The 22,123-nt window shown below is 41.1% G+C and overlaps 1 protein-coding gene and 1 long non-coding RNA gene across 2 annotated transcripts in view; one reads left to right on the forward strand and one right to left on the reverse strand.

Annotated features, from left to right (window-relative positions):
• Nucleotides 1-885: 885 nt before the first annotated feature.
• Nucleotides 886-12,772, reverse strand: LOC121020989 (uncharacterized). Its single transcript, XR_005786388.1, has 3 exons — nt 12,642-12,772; nt 7,108-7,110; nt 886-900 (listed from the first exon to the last, which is right to left on the reverse strand). It is a non-coding gene; the product is annotated as an uncharacterized LOC121020989 (long non-coding RNA).
• OTUD7B (OTU deubiquitinase 7B) overlaps nt 6,506-22,123 on the forward strand; it is a 55,249-nt gene continuing 39,631 nt past the window's right edge. The window contains exon 1 of the mRNA XM_040461091.1: nt 6,506-6,750. The gene's annotated coding sequence lies outside the window, so the exon portion shown is untranslated. The remainder of the gene's footprint in view (nt 6,751-22,123) is intronic.

The raw sequence follows: 22,123 nt of genomic DNA on the forward strand, positions 1-22,123 counted from the left end.
AATACAGAGACCCAGGTATATATTATGAGTCTGGATGTGACTCTATAAAAGGAGTCTGATATGTGCTCCCAAAGCAGCGGCTCTCAACTGTCCATTCATTTATTCATTCACTCAATATTTAATGAATGGCTACCATGGGTCAAGCACTGTGCTACATACTAAGATAAAATGGTGAACTTATAGAGCTTCACAGTCTAATGGATGAAGCAAATATCAATAAAATAATCCACAAGTAAATGTAAATTTATAACCTGGTCAAGTGTTACAAAGGAAGCCAGGATATTTGTTTTCTCTTTTTAAAGTTGAGATAAAATTCACAGATTTTAAGTATATAATTTGATGTACATGTGTACATTGTAACAACAAGATATAGCACATTTCCATCATGCTAGAAAGTTCCTCTGTGCCCTCTTACTATTCAATACCCACACCCCACAAAGGCAACCATGGTTTGATTTCTAGTATTTCTATTATCATGGTATTATTTTTATTATTATCTATTACTTTTGCCTATCCTCAAATTTCATATAAATGGCTTCTTCTGGTCAACAAATGATTTGAGATTTATCTATGTTGTTGTGTTTACAGGGAGTTCATTTTTTTAACTTGTGTTCCATTCCTTGATCAATTTATTTGCCTCTTTTTTCTGTTGGTAGACATTTGAGATGTTTCTAGTTTGGGTCTGTTATGAATAAAGTGGTTTTGACTATTCATGTATAAGCTTTTTTGGGATATATGTTTTTTTTTTTTTAATTTTTTTTTCAACATTTATTTATTTATTTTTGGGACAGAGAGAGACAGAGCATGAACGGGGGAGGGGCAGAGAGAGAGGGAGACACAGAATCGGAAACAGGCTCCAGGCTCTGAGCCATCAGCCCAGAGCCCGACGCGGGGCTCGAACTCACGGACCGCGAGATCGTGACCTGGCTGAAGTCGGACACTCAACCGACTGCGCCACCCAGGCGCCCCTGGGATATATGTTTTAATTTCCATTGGGTAAATACCCGGTAGAATTGCTGGATAATAGGGTAGAAATGTGTTTAACTTTATAAGAACCATGCACGTTAGAACTAACAAAATGAACTCAGTAAAGTTGCAAGATACAAAATCAATATACAAAAATCTGCTGCATTTCTATACATTAACAATGAACACTCAGAAAAAGAAATTAAGAAAACACTCCCATTTACAACTGCATCAAAAAGAATAAAATACTAGGAATGAACTTAATCAAGGAGGTGAAATACCTGTATACTGAAAACTATAAGACATTGAAGAAGACACAAACAGAAAGATATTCCATGCTCATGGGGTAGAAGAATTAATATTGCAAAATGTCTATACTTACCCAAAGCAATCTATAGATTCAATGCAATCCTGTCAAAACTCCAGTGGCATTTTTCACAGGAATAGAAAAACAATCCTAATATTTGTGTAGAACCACAAAAGACCCTGAAGAGAGCTAAAGCAATCGCAAGAAAGAAGAACAAGGCTAGAGGCATCACACTCCTTGACTTCAAACTATATTACAAAACTGTTGTAATCAAAACAGTAAGGTATTGGCATAAAAACAGACACATAGATCAATGGAACAGAATAGAGAGCCCAGAAAGGCAACCATACATCCATGGATAATTAATATATGATAAAGGAGGCAAGAACATGGAATGGGGGCAAGGACAGTCTCTTCAATAAATGTTGGGATGGGCGCCTGGGTGGCTCAGTTAGTTGACCATCCGAGGTCACGATCTTGGGGTTGTCAGATCAAGCACCACACCAGACTCCACATTGAGTGTGGAGCCTGCTTAAGATTCTCTCTCTCTCTCTCTCTCTCTCTGCTCCTCTTCCCCACTTGTGTCTCTCTCTCTCTCTCTCTCTCAAAAAAAAAAAAAAAAAAATGTTAGGAAAACTGAACAACCACATGCAAAAGGATGAAACTAGATCACTATTTTATGCCATACACAAAAACGAACTCAAAATGAATTAAAGACTAGAATTTAAGACTTGAAACCATAAAACTCCTGCAAGAAAACATAAGTAATAAGCTCCTTGACATCGGTCTTAATGATTTTTTGGGTCTGACTCCAAACAAAAAAATAAACACTAAAAAGCTTCCGCATAGCAAAGGAAATCAAAATGAAAAGGCAACCTACTAAGTGGGAGAAAATATCTGCAAAACATCTATCTAATAAGGAATTAATGTCCAAGACATATGAAGAACTCCTACAACTAAATAGCAAAAAAAAAAATAATCTGATTAGTTAAGCGGGCAGAGGATTTGAACAGACATTTTTTCCAAAGAAGAAATACAGATGGCCAACAGACACATGAATAAATACTCAACATCAGTAATCAGGGAAATGCAAATCAAAATCACAATGAGCTATCCCCTCACATGTTAGAACGATTACCATCAAAAAGAAAAGATAACAAGTGTTGGCCAGGATGTGGAGAAAAGAGAACCCTTGAGCACTGTTGGTGGGAATTTGAATTTGTGGAGCCAGTATGGAAAACAGTATGGAGATTCCTCAAAAAATTATAAATAGAACTATATCCAGCAATTCCATTTCTCAGTATTTATCTGAAGAAAATGAAAACACTAATTCAAAAAGATATATGAACCTTATGTTCATTGCAGCACTATTTACAACAGCCAAGACATGGAAACAACCTTAAGTGTCCAGTGATAGCTGAATGGATAAAAAAATTATGGTATATGGGATGCCCGGGTAACTCAGTGGGTTAAGCATCTGACTTCAGTCAGGTCATGTTCTTTAGGTTTGCAAGTTCGAGCCCCGCATTGGGCTCTCTGCTGTCAGCGTGGAGCCCGCTTCAGATCTTCTGTCCCCTTCTCTCTCTGTCCCTCCCCTGCTCGTGCGCTCTCTCAAAAATACATAAACATTTAAAAAATAAAAAAAACCTGTGGCATACATACATACATACATGTATATATATGCAAATATCTGTTATATATATATATAAAGGAACACTGTTCAGCCATAAAAAAAAAATGGAATCTTTCCATTTGTGACAACATAGATGGACCTTGAGGTCATTATGCTAAGTGAAATAAGTCAGACAAAGACAAGACAAATATGATATGATTTCACTTATATGTGGAATCAAAAAAAAAAAAAAAAAAAGAAAAGAAAACCACCACCAAAACAAACGAAACAAAACAAAGAAAAAAGTTGAGCTCATAGATACAGAGAATAGATTGGTGGTTGCCAGAGGAGAGGGGAATGTTGGGATGGGTGAAAAGGGTGAAGGAGGTCACAAGGTACAAACTTTCAGTTAAAAAACAAGTTACAGGACTGTATATAAAGCATGGCAACTACAGTTAATAATACCATATTGCATATTTGAAAGTTGCTAAGAGAGTAAATCTTAAAAGTTCTCATCGCAAGAAAAAACATGTAACTACGTGTGTTGATGATGTTTAGTAGACTTCATGTGATCATTTTACAACATACACAGATATTGAATCATTATGTTGTTAACCGAAGCTGCTATAATGTTGTATGACAATTATATCTAAAAAAAAAAAAAAAAAGAAAGAACTGTGGATATTTAAAAAATATTCAGTTTCATGGTTTTCAGTCCCCGAAATTCTGAGTTAGTCTGTCTGAGGTTCCTAGGCATATACTGTGCGTTGTTTTGAAACTCCACAGAATCACTGGTCTAAATTACGGTGGTGGTAGTGGAACGGAAGTTATTTTGGTTTGGTTTTCTGTTCCACCACAAAAGCATTTAAATGCAAACAATTGCTGTTTTTTTTTTTTCCTGGTGAGCTGCAAAATAGCTTTCTCTGAACCTTTCCCCCCCCCCCCCCCATCCATTAGCCACAGTATTGAAACAGTCTCTTCCTTTTAGTTTCTCCGGTGAAATGCAAAGCTCTATATTTTCAGTTCTTGCTTAAAGTGAAGTGAAAGCTCAGGGAACTCCTTGGAGCAGCTCTGTGAATTGCTAAGATGAGTAAATAAAAACATGCCCTTAGGATGGAAGAGAACTTGGTACTAAATGGCAGATGAGGGTGTGTGGCTGGTACACTGGTAGGATTTTCTCTGCCGCTTTTACCTTCATCTTTTTCCTATTCTTTTACCTGGCAGCAAAAAATAATCTGCTGTGTTCTGGCAGCTGACAGTGATATCAGACAGTTGCTTCTGAATATTCAGCTTACTGACGGCCCAAATGGCTGCATATCACTACAGATGAGGTGAGGACCTGACACGTGGGAATAGGAAGAGAGTCACTTAATGGCTTAGGGGCTGGCTGAGCTGGGACCAGAACCCAGGTGGCTTGGCTCCCATCCTGGCTGACCACACCGCTACCCACACAGCCTGGGCTGACCCAAAACAAGCAGCCCATTGAGCAATCACACAAACAACAATGAGTGATGGACGGTCAGAGCAAGAAACAGGCACAGAGCAACTGCAACCCCATCACTTCCTGGCCCCTAAATTTCCAGGCAAGCCTGTAAAAAGTGTGGTTACTTAATTGAGTTTGGCCCAGCTTTCAAATTTGGAAACTTTCTGTGGTCACTGCCAAGTAAAGGCCTGCCTTGTAATGAGGGTGGAGAGTGCCTTTGAACTCCGTACCTGGTTCTAATAACGCAGTGGTAGTGGAATTAAGACTGGAAAGAAATAGTTAACAGATGAGCATAACCTCGCCCTGGGAGGACTTTGGTGAAACAAAACCGCTTTAGCTTTTTGAGGCTGCTCCTTTGTGACTCTGTTCTCCTACCTCAGATTTAGCCAGCAAGTGGTGGCCATGATCAGTGGAGTTCAGTTAGAATCAACTTAGATGACCAAGTCTCATTCTACCCTCCTCCTCAAATTTGCCACTGAACAGCAGCCAAAATTCGTAGTCCCCGCACGCTTGAAGCCCAGGCCAAATGGCTCTGCTTGCCAACTTGTACTGTTGGTCCTGGGTGTGCCTCCTGCAAGGCACTCTGACCTGCTTGGCCTTGGTATGGCCTTAGGCCCAGCCCTGAATCAACTCTAAACCCTGGGTGTCCTCAGGAGATAGAGCTGCCTGTCTGGGCAGTTTCCTGTTTCAGATGTCCATTTTCTAGTCCGGAGCTGGATAATTCCAACAGGTCTATGCTCCACCCCTCCCATTTAGAAACTGAGGACTTCAGGAAGTACTGAGGGGGAAAGTCGAGTATAATACAGTGTTTGTTTTTAAATAGGCCTAATGGGCGCAATTTAGAAAATAAACATTTTTAATATGCAGATCAGGTGCCACAATGTTAGGAATCTGAATTAAAATTCAGGATTTCTTTGGTCAGATGGCCTCATTTTGTGTTTGTCATAAAGAGGTATTGATTCAATGGCTCTGCTCTCCTAATATTTAGTTATACATTCAGCAAATATGGAAGGTCTGCTTCTGTATTTTGAAGAACAAAGCTCTTATAGCCATAGCCTATTGTAACTCACAGAGCACACATGTGAGTTCTGTTTCATAAAACATAGTTGCATGTGTTTTACTAAAGTGTAAGAAAGATCCTTGATGCCTGGAATTATATCTTTAAAATTTTTTTTAATATTTATTTATTAAAAAAAATTTTTTTAACGTTTATTTATTTTTGAGACAGAGAGAGACAGAGCATGAGCAGGGGAGGGTCAGAGAGAGAGGGAGACACAGAATCTGAAACGGGCTCCAGGCTCTGAGCTGTCAGCACAGAGCCCCACGGTGGGTTCAAACTAACAAACAGTGAGATCACTACAAGAGCCCAAGTCGGAATGCCATGCCTAATCGACTGAGCTACCCTGGCGCCCCTGGAATTATGTCTTCTTATACATTTTTGTGTCCCCAATATCAACACAGTATCTTGCACATAGTAGGGACTCAGTAAGTATTTGTTAAATTGAATTATGCTGGAATGCTGTTAAAGGGCATTATCAAGCACAGCGATACTCGACTTCTTTCCATCAGGCTTACAGTCGGAGGCGGACATGCCCACAGGGAAGGGTATGTTCACTTCACGAGTGATTTAAGGAGACTTGCAAAACTGGGTGGAGACTGGTCTGGAAGAAGTATGGTTAACTTTCCTCTGGTCAGTCCAGAATGACTGCGCCGAGTAACTAGAACTTCACTGTTCTCGTTCCAAAGTATTATCACCCCTCTCACCTTTCCAGAACTATTCGCCGCTTTCTGCTTTTTCCCCAAAGGGCTGGAGCCAACTGACTCTACCTCAAAGTCTCAAGAGCCCACCCTGCACTCCTGCAGCTCCGGTTCAAGAACTCTCCAGACCCGAGGCCTTAGGAACGCGGTCCTGGAAAACATGGGGTCACGCGCGGGGCAGGCGCCAAACTGGCCACAGCCAGGGGAGCGGCACTAAAGGCGGGGCTGCTACGGGGCGGGGCGGGGCGGGGCGGGGCGGGAGGAGGCCTGGGGGCGGCTTGGGTGTCACCACCAACACGCTCCGGCCGGAAACTGGCGCTAGTTTCCGGCCGGACGGCCGAAAGCCACCGATCCCGAACCAGCTGCCGGAGCCGTAGTGGCGACGGGGTGTGGAGGAGGCAAAAAGCCGCTGGGGGAGGCCAGTCCAGATCAGTGCCGTCTGGCTCCGGCTCCTGATCCTGTGCGGAGCAACAACCGCGGTCGCAGTCTCCGCCGCCGCCTCCGCCTCCATCGTCGTCGGGGGAGGGGCCAGCCGGACCCCGGGGTCACAGCCGAGGAATGAGGAGAGGCGGCCGGGCCCCGCGCTCCGCCCCGGCCTAGGGCCTTGCCCCGGGAGCCGCGAGGGTAACGGAGCCCCCTGCCCTGTCACCTTCCCCCGTCTGCTCCTGCCCTTCCCGCCTCTTCAGGACTCCCAAACTCTGACCCTCCGATCTCCACTGTCCCCCTTCTCCTTTCCGATGATATTTCACCCGGAGCCACCGCCTCCGGTCACCCTCTCCTCGCCCTGACTGTTCCTTGCTTGGCCCCAACCTTTTCCCCAGTTACTCCTCCCTTTCACCTGCGTCCCGCGTTCCTAGCCCCCCGGCCCCGTTCCCGGCCTCCCTTCCTAAGCTGTGCTGGGCAGTGTGGACGGTCCTCCCTTGTCAGCGAGACTTTCGGGAAGGGATGGTGGAGTTTTAAGGTGGTTGGAGTGCAGGCTACCCCCTATCCTACCCGCAGAGGAGGATAAAGTTCATTGTAAAAGTCTCAGTATAAAAGTACAACGAAAAGAAAACAAGCTTGTTCTTCCCTGTAGAGAGCCAACTGAGATGCGTCCAATAATGGAGGAAGGGAGCGAAAAGTGTGCGAGTGTGAGAGCGAGGGAGAGGGGGAGAGAGAGAAGGATTGATTGATTCTAGGGCAGGCTTATGAACTTTAGAAAAAAGAAAAGTTGCTCTGAGCCGATGGAAACTTTAGAAGCTGATGATGAGTAAGCCGTGGGCTGCGTGATCTCACTCCTCTTCTCATAATTACTAGGTTAACGGTGTGGCTCCGGTCGGGATGGAATGGGATTTGTTTACTGGGCCGGCGTATTTTTAGCTTGTCGGCTCACAAGGACCAGAGCTCTGAGTGTCTCCGAGTCTTTCCGAGTCTCTTTCCCTCCCTGCCTCCCTCCCTCTCTGTCTAGGTAGTCTGTCTGACCTAGGTGGTTCCTCTGGGCACAATACAGATACAGAAATTAAGTTGAAAGAAGTGAACTGGTGAAATTGAGAGTCTCCCCACACTCTTCGGGGGATTTCCTTTTCATAAATGCAAAGGCGAGAATTAGCAGGACTTTGACTTTTATTTTTGTTATAGTTTGATAACTGTGTATACAATATGCTTTTTAGAAAAATCAGATGCTGATCATTTTTCAGTCTTTGGCTTGTCATACTTAGTATATTTATTTAGGAGGTCTTGGAGGAGGCTGGATCCTTTTGTGTTTCAGAATCTATTTCTAAGGTGGGAAAGGACAAGAAGAGGGAGTGATAAGGCTAGTCCAAAAAGGATAGCAAATCCTACATTTTAAATATTTAGAAAATTTCCTTCCTAGTGAATGAGATTGCATTCCTGGTGGGGTGAGAAGACAGCAGGGACTTCTGCTGGGTGACTTGGGAGACTCACACTTGTAATTAAACGTTTGCTGTGCGTAATTTACAAACGAATATATTATACTCTTTGTCCTCATTGTTTTTCTGAACAGTTCTTTTAAAGTTTAGTATCCAACCTGCTCTGCTAGTCTATTGATATTTTGAAGGCTGAACAGAACTGTAAAATAAATGAAATTGATGTTGCTCATCTGGCGTCTGAATACCAGTCTTGTTCTAATTTCCACTAGCTACCCGGCATGTCTCAGAGTACCTCCCTGAGTAAGTGGCCAGTTACTATGTACTTAGTGATCACAGATGAATACAAATATTAGCTCATGCTAGGAATAATTGAGAAAGTAAATATGCTGAAAAGATCTTCCGAAACTGAAATAGATTACTTTTCGATTTTATTCCATTCTGGATTATCAGCACCTTTCTGCCGATAATTATCCATTAACATGAATAATTTAGAATTGAACAGATATCCACTTTGGGCATTAAGCATTCAAGCAGGAAGGAAAGATGGAAAGACGATAATTTCCAAACCATTACTAATTTTTTGTTGTTGTTGCCTCACTTGACTTATCCCTTTCATTTAATGCCAAAGACTCCCTTGTGGAAAAAAAAGTAAACCTTTGCCAAAGAAAGGGCTGTCTGTTGACTTGTATAAGGCAGGCTGAACAGTAATGAATGGTAATTGTTAGTTGGACTTGATAGAGTTATGTCACCAACAACTTGGAAATATTCCTGAAGCTTTAGATCCTTAATCTCCGTCTTTTGGGACCCCTATTGAAAAAAGATTTAATTTGGAGGGTAACATCACATTTTTAAAAACCACACACACCCTCTTTGACTATTAATCATTGTTTTAATTTGTGAGTCGGTTGATGCCAGTATTAGTGATGTCTGGGAAATTCTATTTATGTCAATGAGATAAATTAGGGAAGATTTCTGAATCAGCAAAATTTGAAATGGAATTGGAGACTATGGATTAGAGTCCTAAAGAAGCTTGACCTGTGGAGTTCGATAGAACTTGGTTCAGATCTTGATTATGGTTTTTACTATGTGACCTTGGACAATTTACTTCTACATTCTTATTTATAAAGTATGTATGAGCATTCAGGCAAATGAAATAGTTATTCTTTATTAGAAGTATACAAAGAGAAAAGAACTTCCAGGCAGAAAGTATGTTTATATCTATTTATATCAACTTCTACATTTATTATTCTGTGGCTGGTGGGATGGGATGGGGCTGCGGATTGAAGCAGTTGAATAAACCTAGGAATAAGCAAAGGGCAGCCTAGTAGTCTACCACCATTCCCATTTTGCAGAAGGCATCGTTTGGGTTTTTGATTCAATATATGTAACTGAGTGAATTATGATGGAATAACAGTATTAAAAATAAATTTTCAGATTGTTATGGGGATACTAAGTGCCACTTGTGAAAGTTTTAGAGCTTCTCAAGCATGGCTTAAGCATGCTATGGATTCTGGAAGATTCTTGTAAGGCTTCTTGTAAGGAGCACCTCCTCTTCTTACCCCAATCCCATCGAGGGAAAATCCTGAGACAGTGCTTTTGAGGTGTGCCTTCAGGAATGTCTTCCCTGTGGGAACTTAGGAGCTGTGAAATCTTCTCATCAGCCCCCAATAAATTCAGAGAATTAAATTCTGTGTAACTGGAATAAACATGCAGGGCAGTTTTATGAATGCCTGAATTCAGTAGATTTTTTAATATGATAGAAGAAAGTTTTTTTTTTTTTTTTAAATTTAAGTAAGAAATACTTGCTGAATAATGATTGAGCACTCTTGTGGAGAAAGCGGTCTCCAAACTCCAGTGGTGGACTTTGGGAATATAGAAAAGATATAAAGATGGGTGTCCTTGCCCTTGGGACATGACTCTATATACCCATCACAACGGGTATATAAAAAGGGACGGCATACTGTTATAAGCTTTAACATTTAGAACACAACATGTAAATGAAAGCAAGTTTAATGTGCTACAAATGGAGTATGTAGAGGCTAGAAAAGTTGAAGTAACAAGGTAAGATTCCGTGAGATCAATTAGGAAAGATTTCTGAATCAGCAAAATTAAAACAAATTTTTTTCTTTAATGTTTATTTCTGAGAGAAAGAGAGAGAGAGAGAGAGAGAGAGAGAGAGAGAGAGACAGTGTGTGAGCAGAGGGGCAGAGAGAGAAGAGGACACAGAAACCAAAACAGAGAGACAGAGAGAGAGAGAGAGAGACAGTGTGTGAGCAGGGGAGGGGCAGAGAGAGAAGAGGACACAGAAACCAAAACAAGCTCCAGGCTCTGAGCTGTCAGCACAGAGCCTGATGCGGGGCTTGAACCCATGAACCAGGAGATCATGACCTGAGCCAACGTCAGACGCTTAACCGACTGACCCACCCAGGCACTCCCTGAAACAGCAAAATGTGAAATGGACTTGGAGGCTATGGATTAGAGTTATAAAGAGGAATGGCCAATGGAGTTAGATCAAACTTGGTTCAAATCTTGACTGTGTGATCTTGGACAGTTGTCCGTCCTTATCTATGAGATACATGTGAACATTCAAGTAAATGAAATAGCGATTCTGTGTTAGGAGTAAAAGAAAATAAAAGATCTTCCAGACAGAAAGTATAGAAGGTACAGTGTGCAGTGATGATGTGAATGACTAAGCTGTGTTTGTTGGGGGAATAAATGAGAGGGGCAGGAGAGAATGTGGGTGGTCAAGTCATGGGTAGAGCAGGCAAGAGGGTGGAGGGGACTCAGAGGCCAGACTCTGTTGGGTGTTGATGGAAGCGTCAATAGAGTCATTGTAGGTTCTTGAACAAAGGATGGATTTAGTGAGAAGTATTGAGCCTTCTAGTCCAGGAACTCAGGGACAAGGAGTCAGGCGGCCACCGGTACATTGTAACTTCAGTTTCTCTCCTGGACCATCTTGGTGTAAAGGGACCATCCAGGAGACAGGATTCCTTGTAGAAGTTTTTGTGTCCACACACCTTACCATGCTGAGCTCTGCTTGTGCCTGTCTCTTATTGTACTGGCTTGTGGGTTATGGCTGGATTCTCCTAAAGAGCTTATGGTAAGGACAGTGTCATGTTTTAGGTGCATTTAACTTTCAGTTATCTCTGCTATTGTAGGGCACACTAGTATATGTAATTCAGAACTTAATATGGAAATTTCTTGGTTTGAAAATGCGTTATTTTTTAAGCCAGATGTGTTTTATTTATTTATTTTTAAAGTTTATTTATTTTGAGAGAGAGAGAGAGAGAGAGAGTGAGAATTGGAGAGGGGCAGAGAGAGAGGGAGAGAGAGAATCCTAAGCAGGCTCTGTGCTGTTAGCATGGAGCCCAATGTGGGGCTTTATCCCAGGAACCATGAGATCATGACCTGAGCTGAAATCAAGAGTTGGATGCTTACCGGACTAAGTTACCCAGGCACCCCATAAACCAGATTTATTTCAATGTTATTGAGGCTCATACTAATGCTGATAATGAATTTGCATTCCTAAGCCTATGTTACCTGATGGTGAGGCGGGTATATTGATGGCAAAGAAGAGTCCACCTTGGTTTAAAGATTTTCCTCAGAAATCCTTTAAAATGGATAGTTAAGACTGGACTATACTGAGTATGTTAATGAAGATGAATTTCTTTTCAAAATCTGTGCAAGTCCAGTATGGCCACCTAAGCTGTCTACCTTATGCCTGAGAGTGATTTATAGATGATGCCTATGTTGTAGCCAGAATGAGTCCTCACTCACGGTATATCTGGAGGAATCCTATCGTGTTGTGTTGCCTTGTTGAAGATGAATGAAGGTAGCTTTTTCGAAGGACTTGGGCTTTGTAGAAGCTTTTCCAGATATCAGCTCTGCTAATAATCTGTCAGGTTTTTCCTCCTGAAGTAAACTTGTTTGAAAATCTGGCCAATTAAAAAAAAAAAAAAAGATATGGGGAGCAGTGTCCACATGTAATAAACAAAAAAATCACACGGCTGTTCTTGCAACATGTTCTTTCAGTTGACTTGCTTGCCTTCACCACTGCCTTTCCCCACCCCTGCCTTCCCCCCTACCTTCTCATAGTCATTACCAAACTATGTGCTTATGATGTCATGAGCACAGGATTATTATTTACTTCTTGAGTCAGGAGTTGTAGTATTTATGAGTGGAAATCAGAGGTGGAAGTCAGGAATCTTAATTTATACAGTTTAGTTCAGGATTATTTTCAGTTGTGTTTTTTAGGATTATGTCTCATCTTTTTATTTCCTCTAAGAAATAATTTTGGATAGGGAAAATTATTAAGCTGTTATTTTTAGTGACCTGCTTTGAGTTTAGTTTTATGCTGGTTACTGCAGAGGATTAGGAAAAATGATTTTGTGCCTTTGGAGAGTTTGCAATCCAGTAGGGAGTAAGGGGTATAAGGAGGAGTGAATACCTGTTAAGCCTCTATTATGCCAGACAGATGAAACAAAGAAAATGTGAAGTTATTATTTTTAAAGATTTTTTTAGTGTTTTTTATTTATTTCTGAGAGACAGAGAGAGAGAGAGCGAGCAAGCAGGGGAGGGGCAGAGAGAGAGGGTGACACAGAATATGAAGCAGGCTCCAGGCTCCGAGCTGTCAGCACAGGGCCTGACATGAACCGTGAGATCATGATCTGAGCCAAAGTCGGACACTTAACTGACTGAGCCACCCAGGCACCCCAGAAAATCTGAAATTATATTATTGATTGCATAGTACAGACCTCATACCATATTGGGGAAGAGCACTCAGGTAGTTATTAATATCACAGAGAAATTGTAACTTATTCCAGATCTTTAAAAAAGAAAATTGTGTCAGTTACAAGGGGTGAAGGTGAAGCAAATAACAACAACAAAACCATTTCATTTGGAGCTGAGAGGGATCAGGCAAAAGCCTGGACCAGGCTTGGGTGTTCTTGGGGCAGTGATGAGACTGTCCTGAGTATCAGTGAACAGTAATGACATGAGGTGCTTAGGTTGGTTTGGAGCTGTGTTTTATAGGGGTCTTATAAGGCAGGCTTATCAGTTGAAATTTTAAAGGATAGAAAATAGTGAAGCACTATGAATTTTTGAGGAGGATACTAATATGATAGTAGGAACCAGATTGGCTGGGATGGAAGGGAGATTGGCACCCGGGGTGTGTGAGGTGATGAGACCTGAGTTAGAGTTGTAGAGGGTGCGATCAGGAGAGAAAAGGGGGAAAAAGAGATTGTGAAGAAAAATTGAAATCCGTGAGGAATGGATGTGGCAGATGGAGAGTGATCCATCAAGTATGACCATGACATTTTTTAGCCTGGGTTCTGAGACATCGAGATAAGGAATGTAGGAAGGTTTCCTCATTTTTGGAGGGAATTTGATGAGTTCAGCATAAGAGGTATCGGATATAAAGTGGTAATGGAACGTCCAAGTGAAAGCTCTTCTAGTTCCTAGAGATGAGCCTGAAGCTGGTGAAGCTGGTGGAGAGTGGAGGACGAGGTTAGTACAGTTGCAAGTGTGGTTTTGTGGTGCATCAGCATGGATGTAGTGGCTGTAGCCAAGAGAATGAATAAACTCTCTGACGACTAGGGTTTAGGAAAAGAGCAAAAGGCCAGAGATAGTGGTAACGATACACTAATACACTATTCTGTAGGCTTTAGGCCATTTTAATGGACTTCTTCCTTGTTCTTCCTTCCCCGACTCCAACAAGCATCCTTTGAATGTCTCCTACCTTGTAAGCACTGTCTTAGGCACCGAGGAAACAGATGAGTCAGATGAGGTCTCTACCTACAAGGAGTTTATGGGTCCAGGGGGAGGAGACAGATGCATAAATATATAGATGTAATGAAGTGTGGTAGTTGCTGCAATAGAAGTATGTAGGGGGGATTCTAAGGGCCTAAAGGTCTGTTCTGCCTTGGGCATGCAGAGGTTGGAAAGTGCTTCCCAGAGGAGATGACATTTGAGCTGAGTCTTGAAAGATGAGTTAAGGCTGTACCCTATGGAAGACGGGGAGAGGTACACTCCAGGCCGAGCAAACAGCATGAACAAAAGCTTGAAGGAACCAAACAGCCAGACTTCTTCAGGTAACTTGGGACAGCTTTAGCTTGTGCTGCAGTAAATGATGAGCATTTCAGGGTTTTTAAGCATCGGGTGATAAAGTTTCATGTTCTAGAAAGATTATTTTGTCAGTGGTGTAGGGGGTGCATTGGAGAGGAACAAAGCAAAAGCCTTTTTAAATACCTTCATTATGCTTAACAGTAACACATTTGTTACTGAATGATCCTGTTTGTAGACTCCTAGAATCTGAGAACTACAGGAACTGTTTCTCATTCATTTTCAAAGGGAATACTTGAGATTTATTCAGGATCACAGAAGTAGTTTTGTGATAGTTTGTTCTGGAATTCAGTCTTCAGTGGCCGTAATGTGGTTGGTGGTTAATAAATGTCATTTCACCTCTCTAATTCCCTCACGTCCCATTCCAGTGTTTGTTATGTCCTGCCACACTGCATTGTGCTAGAAGACATTCAAGTCCGTTGTTGTTTTTCTCAGTCCAAAGTGAACAGTGGTATTTTCCCAGGTCTGACTGAGGAAAGTCTGCCCCGAGAGTACCTGGGAGAATAGGGACTTTTGACCTGGGGCAGTTGGGTGCCCTGGAGTGGAATGATTTGGATGTTAGGATTATTCATCTGTAATGATTCAGATGTAGAAGAATGTCAAGGTATTTGTTTTATTGAGTGTGCAGATGTAATTTTCTCTCCTGCTAAAGTTCCCTTCAAGTTGTTTTCTTTTAAACTTAATTTTAAATTGTGCCAATGAAACTTTGGTAGAAGAAATGGGCTCTAATAAATTGGTTACCTCCAAAAACTATGTTTATCTTTATTTAAAAAACATAAGATTTGACATTATACTTGTATTCTAAATCTTCCTTTCCTGTGTTTTTAATTTCTTTGGGGGGATATATATATATATATATTTTAAAGTAGGCTCTAGGCCGAGTGTGGGGATTGAAGTCACAGTCCCCAGATGAAGAGTTGCATGGTCTACCGCCTGAGCCAGCCAGGTGCCCCTTCATTGGGTTTTTGTGAAAGGAAATTGTTTGGGTTTAAAGTGCTAAGTGAGAGTTTGGGTTTTTTTGTATTGTAGTCGTTTTGCTGGAGAAGAACAGGATAGAAGGATATCTTGGAGGTCCTTAGATTCCCTTGGGGGAACTTGGGACACAAGGGGATGTGAAAGGATGGATACGTTCCATTGATAAGTCTTCCTCAAAACTTAACTGAGTTGTGATTTCTTTACTCTTTTCTGTGGGCTCTGTCTCCATCTTCTCTGGAGACGGGTCTGGGTTTGGAAACCATCCACTTTGGCAGAGCTGCCAATTCTTAATTCTTTCTCAAGTGGGCAAGGGTACATTCTGTTTTTGTTTGTGAGTGTTTGGGGGAGGGGGAGGGAGAGAAGGCACAGAGTAACTACTCACAGTGAGTCTTCATCTGAATTCCTATATAACTGGAAGTTTCCTTGGCTTTGTTTTGGGGAGATGACTTGGTAACACCGGCATTTATGTTGTGTGGGAGCGTGGTTGTCACTTCCCTCAGATGTCTGATTTAGGATGGCCATAAAAACTTCCTTATTGTCCTTATCTGTCAGCCTTCGCCCCGCCCTGGTCTGAGTGCCTTTTGTGCACACTGCCAGATATTAAGCATCCCGTTCAGTTTAGAGCTGAACTGATTGATTGAGTGTTCCCTGAAAGTTTAGGGAAACCATCTTGCTCCTGACTGTTACGTTTGGGTTAATGACTCCAGTATTCTTCCAGTCACCTGGCCCTTTCTTAATTTAAAAATTTTGAGTAATGAGATATTTTGAATATTTAGAAAAGTCCAGGGGAAAAAAACTAACACATTTTTGAGCCCATAACCGAAATTTAATGGATATTAACATTTTGTCATATTTGTCTTGGATCTCTTACTCTTTTTAAGATATAATGTTAGATGTAGCAAAGGCCTCCTCTGCATCCTTTCCCCTTTTTTCTTTCTTGGGAAATGCTTACTGGCCTTATTTGCTATGTATCATTCAATTTCATGTTTTATACTTTATATTTTTAATGTATTATATATACATAAACAATATATAGCTTTGTTTTGAAATCTTGCATAAATAGAATTGAACTGTATGTATCCCTTTGCAACTTTTTCTCTCAACATTGTTTTTCATCCGTCTACACGTAGATCTAATCCATTTACTCACCTAATCTTTAAGCCTCTTTCCTCCATTGCCTTTTTCACTTGTCCTGTGAAAAAATATCCTACCCATTAAAGTCCCAGTTTAAAGCATGTCTTCCATGAAAACTTTCCTGATTTTTTTTCTCCAACAGGAGAGTCCCCACTTCTGAATTCTCCTGTCATTTTATCCATACTTGTCTGGTAGTAGTTGTATATTTTTGTATTTTTGCTTATTTGTGCCCTTGGCATGCCATTTCTACTACACTGTGAGCTCCTTGACAGCAGAGAAGTGTCTTTTATCTTTGTATTTTTCCTGGGGCTTGCCACAGTAACTCATACATGGTAGGCATTTAGTAACTGTTAGTGACTAAATGGTTAATGAATAAAAAAATAAAGACAATCCTTTGCATAGGTGAATCGTTAGTTTAATTAGGAGCGTGAGAGTGGGCCCCCATGAAAAATCGAGCTTATAAAAGAAAGATTCAGCACTGAAAATTACATAAAATGCACATAATTGGGTGAGAGTAGTCAAGACTAACTTCCTGCAGGAGATGAGAGCAAACATTCCCTGAGAAATGAAATGGGAATTGATCGGTGATATCATCCAATGAGGAAACTCCTGGGAATTGATCCTGATGGCATCTGTGAGGCACTGTGCTCCTGTGGCCAGCCTCATTTCACTAGCTATCAAATTCTGCTGTTGTCATCAAGGTCTTGACACCCTCACTGGAGATGGGACACTGGCTGTTGAGAAAAAGCAGCCTCTCTGTTCACTTAATAAACACTGCTGAGAACCAGGAATTCTTTGGCATCTAAAGAAGAAAGTCTGATATACCCATTCGTATATATGCTTTTAACACTTCCCTTTTTTTATTGAAACCAGATTGAATCTCAGCAGAATATTTTGAAGCTTTTAATTCTAGAAGGTATATTCCCAATATAACATCGTTTTGGCCTCATAGAAGTTCTTCCTTCCCCCACCGAGTAGAAATTAAATATTAAGTGGAACTGTATGAAATTGCAGTTTTTAGGTAAAAGCAGTCAAATATTGGCAGTTGTGTATGGTCAGACCTTATATATCCAGTCTTGATTTTCTCCTGGTCTGCAGAATTTTGTGGACCTTTTTGAAGTGGATAATCCCAAGTCCAGTTTTTCTTTTGTAGTTATGTTAAGCTCAAATTTTTTAACATTTATTTTTTTAAGTTTATTTATTTATTTTGAGAGTTGGGGGAAAGGGACAGAGAGAGAGAGAAAGAATCCCAGGCAGGCTCTGCACTGAGCCTGACAGGGCTTGATACCACGAACCTCGAGCTCATGACCTGAGCAGCAGTCCAATCGGATGCTTAACTGACTGAGCCACCCAGGCGTCCCTTAAGCTCAACTTTTTAATAAAATGTTTTTCAGCACACATTTAGTATATTTTTCAGCACACATTTAGTATACTTGGGAAGGTTGTGGGTAAATGTGTGAGGGTTGTAGGCCAGAGTACACTGTGAAAAGTAAGTCCGAGATAAAAAAACTTTTGCTCTCAATAGTTAGGCAGAATTGATTGAGTTGGCTTTAATGAGCATAGTTTCTTTGAATAACTGACAACCCCTCCCCGCCCCGCCCTTCCTGCCACCCCCATGTCTTCTCTCTAGTCTTGATAAGGGAGAGCTTGTGGTGGGGAAAACCATGGAAGAGAAAATTACCTGTGGCCCTTGATTGTATTTGGAGACTTAGCAGGGAAGAGGGTATGAGCCCTGGCTCCTAGCACCAGACTCTTACTTTGTAAACTCCAAACAGTTCTTAGGTTAAGGGGGGCAGGGGTGGGGGGGGGGAGGGAGTGGCGGGGCGGAGCTCAGGAAGTGGGATGGAGAGCAAAGACACAAAGATAGGGGGAGTTAGCAGTATGGAATAGGATTGAGGAACAGGAATGGAAAAATAAGGATAGGTTAAAGAGGGTCTGTTTCCTCTTATCCTTCAAAACCCTGTTACAAGTCTTTATAAACCTTTTACCTTGACTATATCCCAATTGCCTCCAGGCCACATACCTACTTGGAAAACATCATATATAGAATTCAGCTTTGAAAGTATTGGTTTTGTGTTCAAAAATGGTTCTTTGAGAAGTCAGGGTCATTTTAAATGAGTTGGTCTACTATTGTCCTTTGAATCATTAATAAATGACATTGAAGGAAAAGAAAATCCCTCTGAGCCTTTAGTATGAGTAAGTCTTAGTCTTTACGTGAAGATAGTCTCGTGTGAAGAATTGAGGAAGCAATGGTCTTTCATTCTATCGTGCTGCTAACAAAAATATTTTGGACAGCGAGTTCTCATCTATTTTCAAAACTTCCTGCTCTTATGAATTCCTTTGTATTTGCTTATATCTTCTTTGAATTAAGAGCTCACCTGGCTGAGTGTTAGAGTACTCATTCATTTTCTGAAGTTTTCCGGACATTACTAAGGACACAATTATCTGACATGAAGAATACTTGGTCGTGTTTAGTGACTGGGGATACAGACTTCCCATACTCCTCAGAATCCTGAAAATAGAATTCGAAAGTTAGACTTAATATTTGCTGCATCCTAGTTTCTTTGGTTGCCTAAAATAAATTCCTAGCTGTTTGGCACAAGGTGACCTCTCATTTTAACATTAAATTCCTTCTCTCTCACATCATATTTGAAGTTTTTTGTAATATGCCAGTTCATTATGGAAATTAAAATGAAAAAAATTGTCTACACAAATTTTTCTTGATGTTAGCTGCCAGGTTGAGACTGAATTCCTTTCTACTGAATACCTGCTGTGTACTGGAATTTGGACAACATGCTCTAAGGAGATGCCAAGGACGTGTTACCCCAGTAAACAAACAGATAGCAGGAGAATCAGCCCCTCGGGAATTCATGTTCTGTGTTAAATGGGAAATAGTTATATATACATAAATACGTATATAGAAAAAATGTGAAAAACAAATAACAACTGCAAAGTAGTATGTATACCATCATACAGCATTTTATTTTTAAAAAAAAATTTTTTTTTTCAACGTTTATTTATTTTTGGGACAGAGAGAGACAGAGCATGAACGGAGGAGGGGCAGAGAGAGAGGGAGACACAGAATCGGAAACAGGCTCCAGGCTCTGAGCCATCAGCCCAGAGCCTGACGCGGGGCTCGAACTCACGGACCGCAAGATCGTGACCTGGCTGAAGTCGGATGCTTAACCGACTGCGCCACCCAGGCGCCCCCATCATACAGCATTTTAGAACCTAAAGGAAATTTACATATTGTCATCATTTTCTAGGTAGGGAAATGAGGTCCAGAAACTTTGACTTGTCCAAGGTAGTAGTTACCATTAACAACAAACATTTTATTGAGTATTTGCCCAATGAGAAGTTAGGCCTCGGTATAGAAAGAGTTCAAGTCAATCAAGAAAAATAATTGTTGTGAAGACTGAATATTTGCATAGAAAGATAAATAGTAACACAAAGTCATGGGTGCTAAGTGTCAAGTGAGGAGTACTGTTATACAGAATAATATAGAAGTTTTTTTTTTGTTTGTTTTGTTTTTTTTTTAAAGTAAGCTCTTTGCCCAGCCTGGAGCTTGAACTCACAACCCCCAGATCAAGAGTCACATGGTCTACCGACAGAGCTGGCCAGGTACTCCCTGGAATTATATAGAAGTTTAGAGTGAGTACATAAGGGGAAATTTTACACTTAGGGTAGCCTAGACCTTAGAGAAGAGAGAAAACGGTAATTTAGAGGGGAAGGCATTAGAGCAGTGCGTATTTAGAAGGCATTTAAGGCATGGAACAGTGAACTGAGCCCACCTTGTCTTGAGGACAGAGCAAGTAGATGAACGAGATAAATAAAGTTGGAGAGTTAGGTAAATTGGAGAGGGCCTTAAATCTCAGGCAGGGAAATTTGGTTTGTACTTACAGTGAAAAATCCCCAAGCACAGAATTGTACGTGTAAATGAATATTTTAGGAAAATAGATTTCAGTTATGCAGTGTAAAATGGAAGAAGAGAGGCCAGGTAGAGACTGTTATAATAGTCCTGGGGAAAAGGAGTCTCTACAGGGGTGATGGTAATGGAGAGAGGGAAGAGATTTCGAGTGATTTTGAAGAAAAAAATAGACTTTGGTAACTGCTTTTATAGTAAGGGGAGATGATAGTGCATATGTTCTCAGTCTGGGTTATAGCAGTAGAGGAGCTGGGTTTGGTTGGTTTTTGATACATCTACTCTGCAAAGGAATACCTTGGTGGAAGCCTTTGGAGAGGACTGAGTCTGGCCCAGTATTCTCAGTACTGAATATGTAGTTTAAGTGACCGGTTTAAGTTTGCAGACTTCCTAAGTTAGTAGAACTTGGCTCAGAGCCCATTCTTTTGACTGTTGTTCAGTGCTCTTTCTACTATATCCTATTGCTTAAGAAGAGGTGGGTCAAGTGGTTAAAAATGAGGAGATGCCTGGGAAGTGAAATGGGAAGTCAAAGACCACATTATGATGAGGTTTAACCACAAGCCTTTTCAGTTCTGCATAGGTTTTCCTTCTCTTCAGACACTAAATGTGTACACTGTTGGGCTCATAATGCAACAGCGACCCGCATTCCTTAGAGCCATCTTCTGACATTCAGTTCTTCGTAGTCAAGGGAAAAGATTCCTTCCGATTTTGGATTTAATTGTGTTGTACTCTCTGACCTCCCATTTTGAAGATGAAATGTCTTTTCCTTTGCGTGTAGATAGGATGCTCTGGTTATAGGCTGTAGGTGAGGTAGCCTCAAAGGCCCCATCAGTCTTTTTGGAGTAAAGGGAGGAGGAGAGTTTTGGACCCAAATCTTTTAAGCTTATTTACCCCTGTCAGCAATTAAGAACAATTTACTTACACAGGTCTTATTACCTAAAAAGGTCAGGAAATACTGTGAATCAATAGAGTGTTTTCGCTAATAGGAAGTTTTAGAGAACTGAATAGCCTTCTAAAAAATCCTTTATATTTGGTTTTTAAATACATAGTCTGGTATATTTAAGATGTGACTCAGTCTTGCTTCCTTTCCTTTCCTTTCCCTTCCCTTTTCCTATTCTGCCAGGCTTTTATCTGCCTGGTAACCGATACCTGAAGACTCACAATAGCATTTTCTGGATCAGCTAACATTTATTATGTACCTACTACAAGGGTCTATTATTTATTTGTTTATTACTTTTTTTTTTTAAGTTTTTATTTACTTATTTTTGAGAGAGAAAGAGAGGGGGAGGGAGGGGAGTGAGTGCACGAGCGGGGTAGAGGCAGAGAGAAATGGTAACAAAAGATCTGAAGCAGGCTCTGTGCACACAGCAGAGAGCCAGATGTGGGGCTCGAACTCACGAACCATGAGATCATGACCTGAACTGAAGGCAGACGCTTAAACGACTGAGCCACCCAGGCGTCCCACAAGGGTCTATTATTTAATTTCATCTGCCAAGGTGAAATATTCCTGGATCTTATGACTAGGGCCCTAGTAATAAACATTTTCCAGTGCTTGGCTTCTACAGTTCTTACCCCACATATTTATTTATTTGGGGGGTGGAGGGGCAGCGAGAGGGGGAGAGAGAGAATCCCAAGTAGGCTCTGCATGGCCAGTGTGAAGCCGGATGCGACCCTAACTCACAAACTGAAAGATCATGACCTGAGCTGAAATTGAGTCGGACGCTCAACCAACTGAGCCACCCAGCCACCCCGATTCTTACCTATTTTAGTCTTTGCCATGGCTCATCTGTTATAACTTCTGACCTGGCAGGGAAGTGAAGGGAAGAAAATTTTACTATTTAATAGTGAGACCCTACTGTGAGTTATGCTAAGTACTTTATATATCACCTCACTTAATACTCATAACAGTTCCGTAAGATAGATATTTTATGCCTATTTACAGATTAATTCATCTAAAATACTTATTTTGTTTATATAT

The sequence above is a fragment of the Herpailurus yagouaroundi genome, unplaced genomic scaffold (genome assembly GCF_014898765.1).
Source record: "Herpailurus yagouaroundi ecotype Mexico unplaced genomic scaffold, PumYag 254, whole genome shotgun sequence".
Classification (NCBI taxonomy): Eukaryota; Metazoa; Chordata; class Mammalia; order Carnivora; family Felidae; genus Herpailurus; species Herpailurus yagouaroundi.